At 39.2% G+C, this 17,131-nt stretch overlaps 1 long non-coding RNA gene across 3 annotated transcripts in view; it reads right to left on the reverse strand.

Annotated features, from left to right (window-relative positions):
- LOC118351658 (uncharacterized) overlaps window positions 1-16,176 on the reverse strand; it is a 71,494-nt gene extending 55,318 nt beyond the window's left edge. The window contains exons 1-4 of one of the 3 annotated variants that reach the window (XR_004807431.2): window positions 16,122-16,176; window positions 3,021-3,111; window positions 991-1,075; window positions 293-449 (exon numbers count right to left, since the gene is read on the reverse strand). This is a non-coding gene — a long non-coding RNA (uncharacterized LOC118351658). Of the gene's footprint in view, window positions 1-292; window positions 450-990; window positions 1,076-3,020; window positions 3,112-15,459 lie in introns of all 3 variants that reach the window. The other 2 variants (XR_004807430.2, XR_007404253.1) reach the window with 2 other exon arrangements.
- Between the last annotated feature and the right edge of the window lie 955 nt (window positions 16,177-17,131).

Genomic DNA, 17,131 nt, shown 5'->3' on the forward strand with positions numbered 1-17,131 from the left:
ACCTGTACATTCACACCTGATAACCTTAAAGAACTCAAGAGCCTTCAGAAATATACTTTGATGTGTTGACTGAACAAATGTTTCAGAATATTCTACTTTCTCTGCCTTTTGTCTCATTGACAAAACTAACTTTGCCTAAAAAGTGGAGCTTATTGCATCCTCTAAATGCATTATTGAACTTAGACATTAAGCTTTTATTTTTAAGTGGCTGCAAAATGGAAAGCAAGAGTATTGATTCTCATGATCAAGTATTTTAAAAATTAACTAAAACCACAAGGTTGAAAGAACTTACTATGCATGCCAAATGTGTACTGCATTTACTGTGCATGCCGAATGTGGACTACGTTTAGCTTCAGAAGGATAATTTTTGTTCTCAGATGGTCACTTGAGAAGGAAAGGAACACAGCTTTCAAGCGTGTGTTATGGAACTGTGTCACTGAACTTCACATCTGAAAGATAAAATATAATTCTGAGTTTTATAATTTTTAGTTTTTACTTTATAAACTGGAAGTTTGGAATTACAAGATACTTTTTGTTTAATTTTAACTCAAAAATTAGAAAACATCAATGAGAAATTAAAAATTACATTTTTCAATTTAAATGGAGGTTCAGCCCCTGACTATTATTTCATTAAGTTTACAGATTTCTAAATAAATAAATAAATAAATAAATAAATAAATAAATAAATAAATAAATAAATAAAATAAAATAAAATAAAATAAAAAAAGTTTACAGATTTCCCTTTCAAGGGAGAAGTGTCATTTTCCTGCCCTTTATGTACATCCTTTCAAAAGGCAGGAGACTGACCAAATTAATCTTATGAGACCCATCTTGTCTGAATGATTCTAATCTTTGGTTGGACAGACTGTCTTCAGATCCCTCAAAGGTAATTTGAATTTAAACAGCTCAGAAAGGTGAGAAGCTGCTCTGTTCTATTCTGTCCCCAACAGATTCTTACAGGGCAGGCAGGCCTCCTAACCAGACACCCACCCGTCCTGGCCCATGTGAGTACTGATCCAGGTTAGCTCTGTAAGTGATGGTCATCACTCCATGAGGACAATGTTCTTCTCCAATTCTAAATGACAAACACATTGAAAAAAATACTTTAGTAGAGTTCTTTTTTTTTTTTCTTTAGTAGAGTTCTATTAAATATTCACTCTTACTGTAGTGCAGGAAGCTAGTCTTTACTACCATAGCATGGCACTAATAAAACACTATCCGTAGCACAATCGCCATCTGATTAATACTTCACCACTTGGCCACCTCATAAAGAATTGTCAGTCTCCTAATCTGAGTGCTGATAGTGGGAAGTAGACTTTTCCCAATTTCCCTCTCTGTTGTTTGTCACCCTCCCTTCCCTGTGTTCTCTCTGGCATCAATGCTTTTCAATCACCAAGGATAGAGAGACAAAATTTTGTTAAGAAGCTCATTCCTGGGCAGCCCAGGTGGCTCAGTGGTTAGTGCCGCCTTTGGCCCAGGGCCTGATCCTGGAGACCCAGGACGGAGTCCCATATCAGGCTCCCTGTATGGAGCCTGCTTCTCCCTCTGCCTATGTCTCTGCCTCCGTGTGTGTGTGTGTGTGTGTGTGTGTGTGTGTGTGTGTGATGAATAAATAAATAAAATCTTAAAAAAAAAAAAAAGATCATTCCTTTTTACTAAGGATAAGAGAATTCAAAGGAAAAGAAAAACTATCCTGCCCCTATTTTTAAAGTATACTTCTCTACTCCCTATGCTGAAAAGAGCCATTTCTTATACTGCTAAGGAACAAATACAGGAAAAGTTAAGTAATTCCCCAAGGTTGCCGACAGCTTTTTCTCCCATCCTAGAATTCCAACCACAACAAAGAGCCACTTCAAAGTGACCATGCTACAGAGTTCTCAAATTTTAGTTAATAATAAGGTTTCTGCCTACCCTGAGTCCAGTGGGTACCAGAAAACTTTTATGTAAATGGAATAAAGATCACATTTTAAATATGTGTTCTTCTCCATGCCCCCCAAAATATAATTTACTTTAAAATATCATATTTGAAGAGAAAACAAAGATAGCTCCTAGCCTAGACTTGATTGTTTTTCCTACATGGTTTTGGGAACTGGTGGCTTAATTCAAACTCAGAATTTGTCAAAACTTTGCAATATAAGTGAAGTCAGGGAGCATTTTCTTCTAAAATGATGGCTATTGTTTTCAGAATAAAGTGTTTAGAACAGGGTGACAAGCTCCTAAAATTGCCATGTGGTATAATTTGGCTAAACTTTAAAGCTAAGCAAAAAATCTGAGCATCCAGGTGCTAGTGAAATTCTGGATGCTAAAACTGGTAGTTTTAAATCATAGTGGCAAAAGTAATTAAAGAAAAAGGTGACCAGCAAACTTAGGAAAGGGTCAGAGATAAGATAGAAATAATTTCCTCCAGCTGCTAACTGGCTCCCAGAAAAGCAGATGCTATTTTTATCTCCAAAGAGAGAACATTTTTTCTTCCTGTAAACTTTTTCTTTTTTTTTTTTGTAAATTGAGAATATGATAGCTTTCTCTGGGTTAAAGAGAAAGGAAAATAAAGTTTTACCAATTGATCTCACAACTCAATCTTCCTTCAAGGGTCACTTAAAATTGGAAGCATTTCAGCGGACCCATCAGAGAGTGTGGGCACGTTGAGAAGTCCAAAACCCAACCACTTCTCTGGAACTAAATGCAAAGATACTATTGTTGAGCCTCTCTGAGGGGAACAAATATTTTGAATTGTTTGAAATGATGTAGCCACATAAATGGTTTGTTTAATCCCCTTATTTTCTCCCTACCATTCTCAACCCCCATTTCCCAAAACCCATTCTCAACCTCCATTTCCACCCTGACCCCCATCATCCCTGCTGCAGACTCAGAGTAGGGGAGCTCCTACAGTGGGGACATAGTCACATAGAGAAAGCCATTGAGAAGAATGCAAAGATCTACATTGAAAGCCCTGTTCTGTCCCCTTCTGGTTCTGTAATATCAGTGAAGCCACTTTCTGAGCCTTTGTTAGAGGTACAAACCTGGTTTGTAAATGGGGAGACAATCGCTGCTAACTTTGGGGTTGTTGAGAGGCTTCAATCACATAATCCATGTAAAGCTTCTGACACAGCCCTAGACAGTAAGAAGGATTTAAGGTTGGTTTCTGATCAGAGCCCCTTTCCCTAGCTAGTTCCTAACTCCACTTTTATCAATCCCAGCAACACCAAAGTACATTTAAAAATGAACATGGAAGAAAAGACTAGAGGAAAAAGAAGGATGAGAGCAAATCCATCCAGAAACCTCAAAGTATTCAACACTCTGCCCTGTTTTCACCCTCTTGTCAACAAGAGCAAACAGTGACCATAGCAGCAATAGCAATTAGCATTTATTAAGCACTTAGTATACTCCTGGCACTGCATGTAGTATCTTATTTTATATTCAATTCACAAAAGATACTATTGTCAATTCATTACATATAATATTAAGTTTTGGGCTGCCCCGTCCACTCTTCATTCAAATTCCATTTTCTATCTATTTAAATTCTGAGATCTCTTTGCTTCTTGCACTTGCACAGTTAGTGTTTGGACCCAAGGCCAGGACTTAATACACTTATTCATAAGAGGTTTGACATTGGTAGATTTCATTCACTGTTTCAGCCTATCAAATTCTATCTGCATTCTAGTTGTACAGCCACATATTCACTGTAACCCCTAGCCTCACACCACTCACAGATTCATTAAGTCTATATTCAGAACGGTCATCCAAGTCCATAATAAAACAGACCTCTTCCTAAGGGTTTATACAGCTGTTCTTTTTACCACCAGATGGGCCTTTTTCCTTCTCTCCACTGAATTTGAGGAGATAAATTCCTCAACATACTCTCACTATTTATAGCCTCTCCCCAACAGAAGAGATCCACTCCCTCTGGAGAAATTATATGCAGGTGTACCCATTCCCAGTGGGTGATGGGAAACCATCAAATCCAGCTGATTCTTGTCTGGTCAACCCAAATGGAACTCCCAGATCTGCATTTAGATAATTCTCCAATCTAAAAAAGTGAAAGGAAGGAAGGAAGGAAGGAAGGAAGGAAGGAAGGAAGGAAGGAAGGAAGGAAGGAAGGAAGGAAGGAAGGAGGGAGGGAGGGAGGGAAGGATTAGTTGGAATTCTAGTGGATTTCAAGGAGCCAAAATTTCCACTCTCCTCCTTCCTCCTACCCTCTCCTGATTCACACATACACATTTAGATCCTGTTCTTCCCTTATTCCTCTCTAAAGGAGGAGACTGGTCTGCCTCTCCTTTGGTCTTCTCTCTTGGGAAGAGTTCTCTCTCTCTCTTTCTCAGGGCTGTGATAGTATAGACCAGCCTCAGCTCTCTCTCTTGGAAGCCTCAGCCAGCATTCCTTCTCTTTGCTTCTCTCCTTGGCTTTCTCTTTGGACAATCCCTCTTCCCTGTGGCAAGTGTAATTAGTTTCTGAACTCTAGCCTGATAATGTTAGAGAATAGGGGAAAAATTGAAATTATTTGGAATACCTCAAATCATAAATTGTTATCAAATACATCCAACTTTCTTCATATACTTAACTCATTATTAGGAATAGCAACAAAATTGTTTGATAACAAAGATACCTAAATTTAGAAGTACTAACAACAAACTGTAGTCTACACTGGATACTCAAATGCTGGAAAAAATCTGGGGACATTTTTGGGGAGTTTTATTTTTTCTATTTTTAATTTTTTTAAGATTTTTTAAATTCATGAGACACAGAGAAAGAGGGGCAGAGACATAGGCAGAGGGAGCCTGAGGGCTCCTTGCAAGGAGCCTGATGCAGGACTCGATCCCAGTACCCTGGGATCACGGCCTGAGCTGAAGGCAGTTGCTCGACCTCTGAGCCACTCAGGCATCCCTTTGGGGAGTTTTAAATGTTAACCCTCTACTCATGTGGTAAGCTCTACATAGAATTGTGTGTAGAAACTGACAATTTAAAGACTTACTATTTTTCTTCCAAAACTTGTCATTTCTTTGAATACCACTCACAAGTTTACTACAGAGGATATCATGTGAATAACCTTAGCATTCACCTTATTTATCGAAATAATGCACCATAAGCAGCAACAGTGCCACTAACATGTAGTTATAACATGGCTCAGCTACAAGCAAAACCAATAAGATTGTGAATGCTTCTCTTTTTCTCATCCTATCCCAGTTACTAGTAAGAAACGTTGACTTTGACCTTCAACTCTGCATGAACTTTTCCTGTTCTTGCTTTCTTCTTCTTGACAGCATTGGATTCCTTTGAAGAGTAATGTCTCTAAGTGATATCAATCTTTTATTCCCACAGAATTAAGATACTTTTTTCTATTTTCCTGACTTCTAAAATTCATTTAAAAAAATAAATAAAATAAAATTCATTTTTCTCAGGATGCAATATTCAGGAAAAAAAGTTTTTTTCAGGAAAGTCTGGGAAGCAATCTCTACATGGGAACTGTTATTATAGTGACTATCTATTGTTTTGGCATAACCAGGAATATTTTTCCCACTCTTATAGAAGTAGCACCCTTGTTTTCATTTGTAGATCTTCCTTGGCTCTACTCTGTGGCCATCAACATGGTGCCCCAACTGCCCTGATGGCAAGAGATCTACCACATTCTCTCTAATGGCTGCAAGTTGCTCATTGACTCTGTGTACCATGGTATAGTTAACTTGTCCCTTATATAGAACCATTTAGCAGCTGTTATTTGTGGACATGGAGCTCTGCTAAAATGTCACAGACAGAATCAAAAGATAGTTGATGTTGTGTCTACTCATTGGAAAAAAACAAGATTAAAGGAATTTCACTGGCTCCTATTCTTCCCAACCTCCCAACCATTTAATTGTGACATTCTAATAAATTATTAATTTTCCTTGGCACCAATAATTCCTTTACTCGGAACTGAGAACACTGATTGATTCTACTGGAAAAATAAAACAGACTCCAGAACTATTTGTTCAGGCCAAAAATGTTTGGTCAAATGACCCACACCATATCCACTCAAGACATGAGGCTACCTTTCTTACTTTGGGGCTAGCAACTTTTTGCTGCTTATATACATTTGGCCTGGAATAGGCTTATCTTACTGATACTTATCCGATTAGGTTTGTGGTGTTTTGGTGTAAGACTTAAGAGAATAAGTCAGAAAACATCCAACAAACCACATATCTTTGGTTCTAGATCAAAGACTAATTTTTAGTCCAGGCAACAGGAAATTTCTCCTAAGCCTTAGAGGCCTGTCCTAAAGAAATCTTTTCTTTGGTGCACATGGTATTTTCTCTTAAATTTCTTTAAATTAACCTATTAATTAAAATTTGTGGATTTCACTTTTTAAAAAAAATCTAGATTCCATTTTCTTTTAAATGATTAAAAATATCAAATACTCAGTCCGTTTTTCTGAATGACAGTTAAATGGGTCACACATTCTCACTGAGTGCAACACTACCCAGTAAGCTTTGCTTCTTTGCATTGATCTGCCCAACCCCTATTGGTGACTGAGTTTTTAATATCTTTCTGTATGATTCAGCCAACCTCAATAGAAGACTAAAGTTTGAGGTCCAATTCTTATCTACATATGTAATTCCCCTGTGGGCCTCAAAGGGTAGTAAGTGGTCAATTGAAGAGAGGATTCAAAAATATAGTAATCTAGAGCCAAATAAACTTTTAATCTTTTCTTATATCTAATTGGCAGTTATTGGTTGGGGTATAAGATAAATTGCTAAAACAGAGAAACAAAGCAAGGACAACCACAGAAACACAGTGGTGCAAACAAGAGAGTTTCTCTTTCCTGAAATATTACAGAGACAGTCACAGAATGTAGGTAGCTTCTCTCCAAGAAATCATCCAAGTATCTGTTTCCTTTTTCCTTTTCCTTTTTCCAGAAAGACGGCTCTGCTATCCTCTAGTGTGAATTCTTACCCACCTGATTAAAGGTGGCTCCCACTATACATCCAAGATCCAGCTCATAGAATGGGGAAAGAGAGAGTACAGAGGAAACGAATTCCATTTAAGGAAGTGTTTCAGAAGATACACCCACTACTGTTGCTTTCACTCTCTTGGTGAGAACCTACTCTCTGCTCTAAGAGGCCTTTTGGAAAAAATTGGGAGACAGAAAGATCTTTCTTCTCAGAGACTGCACTCATACGCATGCAAACATACACGCCATGACCACCACAGCCAGAGGCATCCATCTGTCAGCTCTGGATATTCCTTTTTTGATTGAAACAAACAGCAACAAACAACTAAATAATGAGGAAATGAACCTCTTATCAATTGTGAATGAGACACCATACTTCAGCTTTCAAACTCTCTTTCCAAGTTCTTCCTATTTAATTACCTAGTGGGTAAGAATTCTAATTCTCTTAGTGTGGAAATTATACATTTTCTGAAATGTTTAGAGTGAAAGAAGTCCCTCCTAACCTGATTTTTATCTATTTTTTAAAAACCTTTCTTAGAAAACAACAACAACAACAACAACAAAAACTCATGCCGTGTGTGCGCACACACGTGTGCGTGTGCACATAGTGTATATACCACATCTGTTAGGGAAGAAGTCAGCCCTTCCAATGGGTTCTCCAAATCTTTGGTCAGAATTTCTTAGCAGTTGCTTGGATCAGTTGGCTTTCTCATCCAATTGGAGACTTACATATGCCATTTACTTCTCACTACTTTAAGGCTACCCCGTAGGGTGATCATTCCACCAGGAACTTTTTAAGAAACTTTGCATTTAAAGCCACATTTTTAAGATGGCTCAAGAAGCCTCTCTATTTATTCACAAGGAGCCATAGCTTTCATGTATTTTTCAAATTTTGTACTAGGACTGGAAATTTCATTTCAGAACCCCAATATATTAGAGTGATAAAATCATTTCTGTTCTGGGTGACACAGGAGCCGGTGGCCATGAGCTCTAGCTACTGACCCTCCCTGACATGTTTCACAAAAGTCCTTGAAGCCTCTTTGAGGAGTCCTGTCACTTTGTGAACACTGTGTGAAAACCATGCTTCACTGACTCTTTGTTCATAGCCCGAGGTTCAAGAGTAGAATAAATAAGGGGAAAGACTTCCAGGAAAATGTGTGCCTTTTCTATATAATACCAGTGCAACTTGCCAATTCTCTTAGTTCAGTATAGTAGGAGAACCTGGCCAGCTCAGGCACTATGCAGACAAAGCAATGGTGTGTTGTTAATAGAATCATGCAGTGTTTAGTGCCAGACATGCTTGTACTCACAGCCCTCCTCTGACTTGCATCCTTTTAAAATGTGAAGCAGATGCTGTGTGGCGATCTCATGGGATCATCACAGCTTATTAAATAAGAGACCTTGGGAAGCTCGGTTTCCCCATCTGTAGTAGGGGAATTGTGACTGCTTTCTCTGCTCGGGAACCAGCCTTGCTCCCTTGCTTCTTTGACTTCACCAGAGAGGCCTCTCTGACCACCCACCTGTCCTTCTGGCATTCTCTATCCCCTTGCTCTGCCTTCTTTTTCTCCGCAGTGCTTCTCACTACCTGACGTCATGTGAATTTGTTTCTCATCTCTCCCTGCTACCAGAATTCAACCTCACAAGAGAGAGCAGAATGCTTTTTGTTTACTACTCTCCCCTGGAGTCCAGGAGAGTTTTTGGCATTTAGTAGGAGGGCAGTAAAATGAGTTAAGCCTTTGAATGAATCATGAGATTGTTGTGAAGAAGAAAAATATATATATATATTTGTCTAAAATGTCCCACATGGTGCCTTGCACACAGAAGGGCCTCAATACAAATTAGTTATTTGACATCCTCACCTCACAGAGACTCTAAGATGAAGAGTGACTTATGATTTCACCCCCTCTTCCCTTCTTGCTGGATCTCTTTAATCTGTTCTCCAAATTACAGCAGGGACTGCCACAATGCCAAGAGGCATATACACGCAGTAGGTATAGCATTCTAGTTTTTCTAGTCACCACATGGGGTGAAAAATCCCATACAGTTTGAATTACCCTTGAAGACTCATTAGAAAGACATTCTCTGCAAGTCCAACCCAGCCAGGTTTTCCTCCAGCATCACACCAGAGTAATGAGTCTTTGGTTGAGTATCAGATGGAGTATTTGGCTTGTATTAGAGCCTATGTTGTACCAAAAACAATAATAAAAATTTAAACCATGATAATGTTTAACACTAGTCTCTTTAAGTATCAGGATGTTACTCAGCAGGGTGAGATTCTCGTGGCATGGGAGGCTCCTGGAGTCTGAGACCAAATGCAGATAAAGACTCCCATTTCTTCAAAGCCACACCACACATGCCCTCACAGACTGGAAGACGGGCCAAAATTATCATCACTGTTTCATTTCTGTGTTTCTTCCATCTTGGCTCTTGTCTCCCTCTCCCTTTCTTTTCCCTTCCGCCTTTTCTTTTCTGCCATGCATACAGCTGAAATAGGAGTGAGAGGTATAGGGACGCCTGGGTGGCTCAGCGGTTTGGCACCTGCCTTCAGCCCGGGGCGTGGTCCTCTGGGGTCCCAGAATCAAGTCTCACATCAGACTCCCTGCATGGAGCCTGCTTCTCCCTCTGCCTGTGTCTCTGCTTCTCTGTCTCTCTCTGTGTCTCTCATGAATAAATATTTTTTTTAAAAAAGGAGTTAGAGGTATGTGTTTACTAGATCACAAGTAGAAAAAAAAAGACTTATTCTAAGAACATTTCTAGTTGGAAGGATCTTTAAAAGATATCTGATTTTTTTGCTTTTACACGAGGTATACAAGAAAAGTGAAAATAATTTGTCTAAAATCACAGAGTGAACAAGTTGTGGTACTAGAACCCAGTTCTGTGGTCCCCTGGTCCAGTGACTTTTTTCCATCTTGTTTGTCCCTACTATGTCACATGTACTCCTTCTCCCACTCCTAAAACTATTCACCAGAGGGGTTGCAGCCACCTTCACTTCCATCCTCTCCTGGCTCAGGATCAAGGGTCCCTTGATGTAGGGGGTATGCTGCTTCCCCCCCTGCTTCCTCCAGTCCCCGGCCCCTTCCTCATTGCCCCAGGAGTCAGTTGGATTTCCATGAAACTTCTGGAACTCTCACTCACTGCTGTATAATTGGGCCAGTGCCCGCCTCCTCCATCGCTTGGCAGCTACTGTAATTCTTGGTGGGAAACATCACTCATGAAGCCCCTGGCATGGGAATCATGACAACATAGGGCATCAGAGCCTCATATTTTCTTCCTGAGTCACATTGAGCAGAGACAACTTCCTCACACAAAGATCAGAAAACACATCCAGACAGACAGCATGAACGGATAATGAAGAGGACTTAGAGACTCCAACAGTATAAACAGAACTGCATTTTTTAAATAATAAGCATTCGCATATGATGCCAGATGATTCTTGTAGATTAGATTGTGGCTCCAAATGACCTCACATTGCACTTATGCCCCGAGGTGAGTTTTGAAGGGGTGAGACATTACATAGAGCAACAGTTTGCTGCCAAAGAACCAAGAGTTCTAGAAACTGACCACTTAAAAAAGTGGGACCCTTCTTGTGTATTTTGATGGGAGCTATTGGGCTGGTTTCCCAATGATCAAGCACAAAGCCACCACTGCCATCAGTGCACCTCATCTCCATCTCTCCCTTTGCTTACTCTCTTCACATCACATGCACATGCACACACACGTGTGTGCACTCCATGCTCCTTTCAGAATTTTTCAAATAAATATGTGCATCTCATTTCCTCTTTGTCCAGCTGGTCTTTTAAATACTCTCAAGGACTATGACTGTAGAGAAAATTGTAGAAACCAAGGAGGAGGCAACTTGAAGGCAAGGCTAAATTGAAGCAGTGCTGTTTATGTACTTGCCCAAGGTCATTTGACTGAGTTGGGTGTTAACTACTCAGCGTCCTCTGCCCTCAGAGCTCTCCTTGCTTTTGATTCCTACTCATGATCTTAGGTCTCTCCACATGTTTCACAGACTCTCCCCACACTTCCCCATTATACTCTTCAAGTGGGGAGACGGAGGGAGAAGAGAAGAAAAAAATTATATAAAATTTCTATCTGTACAACCCTTCCTTCAATCATTGGGCTAATGCCTGCGGTAACAACTCTAATAGCCTTTGAAGTTGAAAGTGGGTTTGAGTATATTTTAGTGGGTGCCTTTACAGTCTAACTGATGACATTTTATATTTTAACATAGTTTTGCTCTAGTGGTTTCTTCTCCTAGAGAGGGGATGGGAAAGCCTTAATACATGAGGAAATCATATGATAAGTGGATAATAATCAGTGGGGACACAAAATGGTGCACAAATCAACAGTGTGTTATTTTTAGAGCATTCACGTGATAGGATTCATCTTAAAAGCATTTCTAAGTGTTAGGATCTAAAACTATCACCATGATTTACTGAAGTCATGGAGAACACATGTGACTCTTGTTCTGAAAATGACAGTATATGGATACCATTGCTTTTCTTCTCCCCTTTCAGTTTCTTACAAAATTGGTGGGCAAGACCAAAAGACCAACATAAATTCTCCCTGTACCCTGCTGTCCGTGTTCAAAGACTGGGAGTATTTGGTGTACATGATCTATGTACCAAGGTGATATTCTAACAGAGACAAATTATGTTCAAACATCTGAAAGTCATCATTTCTATGCATATGCAGGCATTTTGAGAAAAATCTACAAGAGGATCAAAAACAAGATTAAACCACATCTGTTTGGGTTTAAACGACATTGTCTATGTAGTTCAAAGTTGTTTCCTTTTGTATAAAAAAAACCCTGCCCAGCTGTTTTTTATCTTAAATTCTTAGCCTTTATCAAAGGAGTGTTTTCATTGGCTAGCCAATGTTATTTCTAAAAGTTGAACTAGTTAGGAAAGGGGGCTAAGAAAAAGAAAATATGCTTTATTCATCTTGGTTCTAATCCCCAGAGCCCTTTATTGGCTCTGGCAGAAAACTAGTGCAGAGGTACAGTTCAATTCTAGATAGAAATGCTGTATCTACTGTGTGTCATCATGTCATAAATTAGGAGTTCCATCATTTTATACAAGTAATTGATTACAATTGACACTGATAAGAAACATGAAACAAAAAGTGAATGTTCAGAGGCATGAATTGTATAATAAATAAACATCTGACTGCATGGATGCTCTGCACTGTTGAATGAGAAAGGGAATGGTTTTGAAAGCCGCCATCTATCAGAAGATGGTCTTATTTAATAGAGATGTGGGCGCAGAGTGATGTTGCACCAGTAGTGTGTTTCTTTCGGACATCTGACACATTTATGACGTTACAATATCATATTTGGTGATAAAGTCCTCCTACTTTATGAGGAATAAATAAGCTCCACGATGAAGCACCACTAAATGGTTCAATGGAATGAAACTCGAAAGCAAAAAATAAGAATGAATCAAAGGAATATGACATGACAACTAAACCACTCTAAGTAATCACTTAGCTGCTTTGTGGTTAGATCATTCTAATGTCCAGCTGTTTTTAGCAGATAGACTAGACAGTGTAACACAAACAGGTCGGTTTACACACACACACACGTGGACCCTATAGTATAATACACTACCACTTATCAACAATCGACAGGTAACTTTAAGGAGGATATTGTTGAAAAGACAAATTTTCATTGTAGCATTTATAATCAGTTCTCTTTTAGGCACCACAGAAGTATTCTCTCTTATCAAACACAACCAGTTGTAAAGCCTTTTGTCTGTAGTTTGTGTCAAAGAAGCAGTTTCACTCTTCCTCAGTTTTGTTTACCATAGAAACATATTTTTGAGACTAAATAAATAAATAGGAAGCCCTGGGCATAAGTGAAAAATCCATTGCATTTTCTCCTTCACATTGGCTTTTATCCACTTCTTGTTTCCTTAATATATTAAAAATCCTCTATTGAGCTCAGTGCTTGGGCTCCAGGATCATACAGCCCGGCTTCAAACCTTAGTTCTGCCACTGACTAGTTGAATAATTTTGGTTACTAACCCCAGTTTCCTTATCCACCCAATAGAGGTAATAACATGACTAATTTCATCAAATCACTGGAAGGATTAAAGGAGAAAAGATATGCGAAACACCCAATGGAGTGCCTAGTCATAATGCTCGAAGCATCTGTGTCATTGTTATTCTGTAGACTGATCTAAACCATCTCCGTTCGTTCCTCACCCCCCGCAGCCCCCACCTCATTGCTTTCTTGCAAGCTCGAATCATAAGCCAGGTTCCTATATGGAAGAGGTAGGTGAAATGATCCATCTGTTTTCATCTTGAGGTTGTTCACTGTATTCACCCCCTGTCTCTTCCTTAGCTCCTGCTTCTGGAAAAGTCATGCTCTTCCCTTCTGCGAATAACTTTTCCATCTCTAAAGAGACCACACATGACATGGGCCAAGTGTCAGCCAGAGCAATTATCATCTCTGCTCTGCTTGCTCAGTGAGAAAGACTGCCATGAGAGGACGGTGTCGAGCACCCTTGTCCACAAAAAGAAGAGGGACATACATATATGCCACTGAGTTCTATATCCTTGGTTCTGGCCCTTCTTTCCTCTGAGAACTGACTCCATCATTTATCATTCTTCTCAATCACAGTTTCCATGCCTCTGTCTTGGGAATCATTAAAATCTTTTTCTTTTTTTAAAGATTTTACTTATTTATTCATCAGAGATACAGAGAGAGAGGCAGAGACACAGGCAGAGGAAGAACCAGGCTCCCTGCAGAGAGCCAGGCACAGGACTCAACCCAAGACCCTGGGATCACATCCTGAGCCAAAGGCAGATGCTCAACCACTGAGCCACCCAGGTGCCCCCAAAATAACATCTTAATAGGCCTAACTACTACCCTCCCTCATTCCATTCCCCACTAAGACTTCTGCTCGGTGATTCTTGGACAGCAGTTCTTTTTCAGCAATCTTCATGGCTCCTATTTCTGACAGTAAAAAAAAAAAAAATCCACTCTTCTTAACGCTGACAGAGAGGGGGAGAAATCAGAATTTTACTGCCTTTTTTGAGGAGGAAAAATGTAAAAGTCTTTTTTAAAGTAGATAGAATTATAGAGCTTTCTGTGCCAGACACTTTGATAAATGCTTTGCCCATTCTTTCTCTTTAGATCCTTACAAGTATTGTATGAGACAGGTCTTATTATTGTCTTCTTTAATTGACAAGAAAACTCAGGCTCGAAGAGGTTAACCTTCTGAAGGATCCATGGTGCAATATATTGCCACTTCATCATTTTGTGTGTTTCTTGTCTCCCCACCACCACCCTCTCACACTCACACATTTTTTGGCACCAGAGAAGACATGCAAACACAGAGTAGGTGCCTGGTAAATTCCTTTGAGATCAAAGGGGCCAAACATATCCCTCAGCAGCCAGAAAGTACAGCTGCATGGCTTCTCGGTGCGTTCCTGATCTTTAAAGTTTACATTACATTGGGCCTTTTACTTCTCAAAGCATCTTGCCATGTTTATTTTATCCTCAAATCAACTATATAACCCAACCTGAATGGTCCCATTTGGTGGATATGGAAAATAAAGTTCAAGCTGATCCTGAATGAATATGCCAAGGCCTTTTCAGCAAGAAATCCCTGAGCGAGAAAATAGACACAAGGTTCTCCCAACTTAACTAAAATTTTCTTAAGCTAAAGCTTTAATCACATTTTTGGAGATGCATGGAAAAAGAGCTCAGAGGCTGCTAAGAGTTGGGAAGATATGTTATTTCTAAGTCAAACAGTCACTAAAGTCATTAGTTCAAGAGTGCCCACCTCCATCATGTGGCTTGTCTGCCCACTTCTTGCCTGGGAGGTGAGTTGAGGACAGTCTCGGCTTCACAGTGAATGTCCTGGTTTTCCTGAATTTATTTAACCACCACCCTGGATGTTATTTCAACACACTTTATCTTCCTACGCAGTAATATGTCCCTTTATAATTTCAAGGCAGATCGACATGGATTGGGTCTTTTGAGGTTTCTGGACAAAGGTGGCACTGAGGCAAATTCAAGGATTTGAATTTCAAATGGGCAGAGGAGGGCTTGGCAAAATGCCTTCCCCTGGGAGGTTGGATGGAACTGCCAGCAAAGGAACATTAATGCTGCTTCTATGTTGGGCTGCTTTTCATCCAGAGAAAGAACAAGTAAGCACAAAGATGCTTCTCAAAGTGGTGGCAGGTAATTCAACGGTTTTTAAAGAGTATTTTTGTCTCTTGGTTCCAGAAAGGTGTGGTTAAGGAGATCTTCAAAAGAGAAATAATGAAAAAGCCAGCCAGCAAGATCTCTAGTCTGGCCAGCTTTAGAACAAGGAAGCAGCTGAAGACTTTGTTGGTCATTCAGATGTAACCTTCTACACAGAAGATTGACCAGGGCTTGGCTCTGTTCCAGTACCAGTTTTGAATCTTCTGTTCATGGGACCTCTATGTTTATGTTGCCCATTTGAGGCAAGTATAGTTCCTTCATTGATTCAGCTACCTCCCTCTGTCATGAAGAAGATGGGGGGGAAAAAACCCCGACATACCTTGCACCAAAAATGTAGATCTTCAATTCCTTTGTAAAGAATGTTCTGTGAGCTACGTGTTTGATAGGGAACAAGAATTGATTTTGAGCAATCAGTCATTTTCCCCTATAGCTAATAAACTGGTGAATTTGTGTAAAAAAAGCAAAAACCAAAAAATTAAAGTTTGGTACCATCACCATATCTTCTTAAGGCTCACTCCTTTTTTCACTCCGATCTCATCAAATTGTACCTTCTCCAATAGACCTTCCTTCAAGGGTAAGTTCTAAAATCATAAGTTATCAAGTTCTGTTTAGAATGTGAAAGTGGTGGTGTGGTTTGTGTAAAAAGAAAAAAAAGGTTATTTATCTTTGGGAAATACATCGTGAAATATTTATACATGAAATAATCAGGAATATTTGGTGGAGACAAAGAGAAAATAAGATTGACCATGAGCTGACATTGCCGAAGGAGGCTATGGTTACATGGGGGTTCGTTTTCCTGTTTACTCTACTTTATATGCTTGAATTTTTCCATGACAAACCTACAAATAATTTTTCAATGAATATAAATATCTCCCCTCAGCCCCACTGCCTGCACCAGCTTGTTCTTTGCTTTGTCTCATTTGATGTTTTTCCCAGAACCTAGATCTTTCAAGTCATCTTGTCAATGTAGTATTGGCTTACCTCCCCATCCCCCATCAGAATATAAGTTCCATGAGGGCAGAATTATTGATGTCTTAGATCACAAATGATGAAACATTCTATATGTTTCTATAGGAACAATCTATATGTAGATTGATATCTCATACAGTTTCCTAAGCAGAAGACCTGGGGCAATTTACCTAATTTACTGCACCTTTTTTCTTACTTTCCACATAGAATTTTTCTTCTTCAGAAATGTGAACAGTAGATAAATATACCAGAAGGGCCAGAGGACTTTTCAGTTTCTGGCCTTTTAGCAAATTAACATCTTTTAGCTTTATCTTTATTTTGTGTTTGAGATATTAGTTGATATTTACATTTTCATCATCTCAACCATTTAAGAGATTCGCCAGCTAAAGGTTTTTCTCTTCACTTTTTAAACAGATAAAGCAAAAAGTCTAATTTTGGCTTTACCAGTTCTGACCTGATCTATAAATTTCTTTTTGCTGATTTCTCCTGCAAAGTGAAAAAACCGAGTACATGAATTGGGGTAATCATTAAGATGAGAGAGATAAAAACTATTTGGAACCCCATATAAATGCCAAGCCAAATTTTATAGAAATCCCAAACGTGTTTGAAATATTCAGCAGTTCTCCTAATGCCTGACGACAGACTTGATGGTTTTAATTTTTTTCTAATATGTAATTCTCTGTTATAGTACTCTACAAAATGCTGCAGCATATCATTAATGCTTACAAATGTCATAAAAGTACACAGAGTAGAAAACCTCCCAGCGAGAGAAATTTTACAATCTGCAGATAGAGGGAGTTAACTTTAATCTAGGGAGTTGGAAAACACACACACACACACACACACACACACACACACACACAGAATGGGTGGGTATCTTGTAAAGAATGTTTCTACTTATTCTTTTGAAGTGAGGGACAGTACTTAAGAATTGATGATGTTTGACTGTAGAAGAATATTCAAAATATAGTCCAAAAAGTGCTTCTGGTAAAGGGGAAAAGAAACAGACATGAAGGGATGAA

Source organism: Canis lupus, chromosome 20 (assembly GCF_003254725.2).
Source record: "Canis lupus dingo isolate Sandy chromosome 20, ASM325472v2, whole genome shotgun sequence".
NCBI classification, from domain to species: domain Eukaryota; kingdom Metazoa; phylum Chordata; class Mammalia; order Carnivora; family Canidae; genus Canis; species Canis lupus.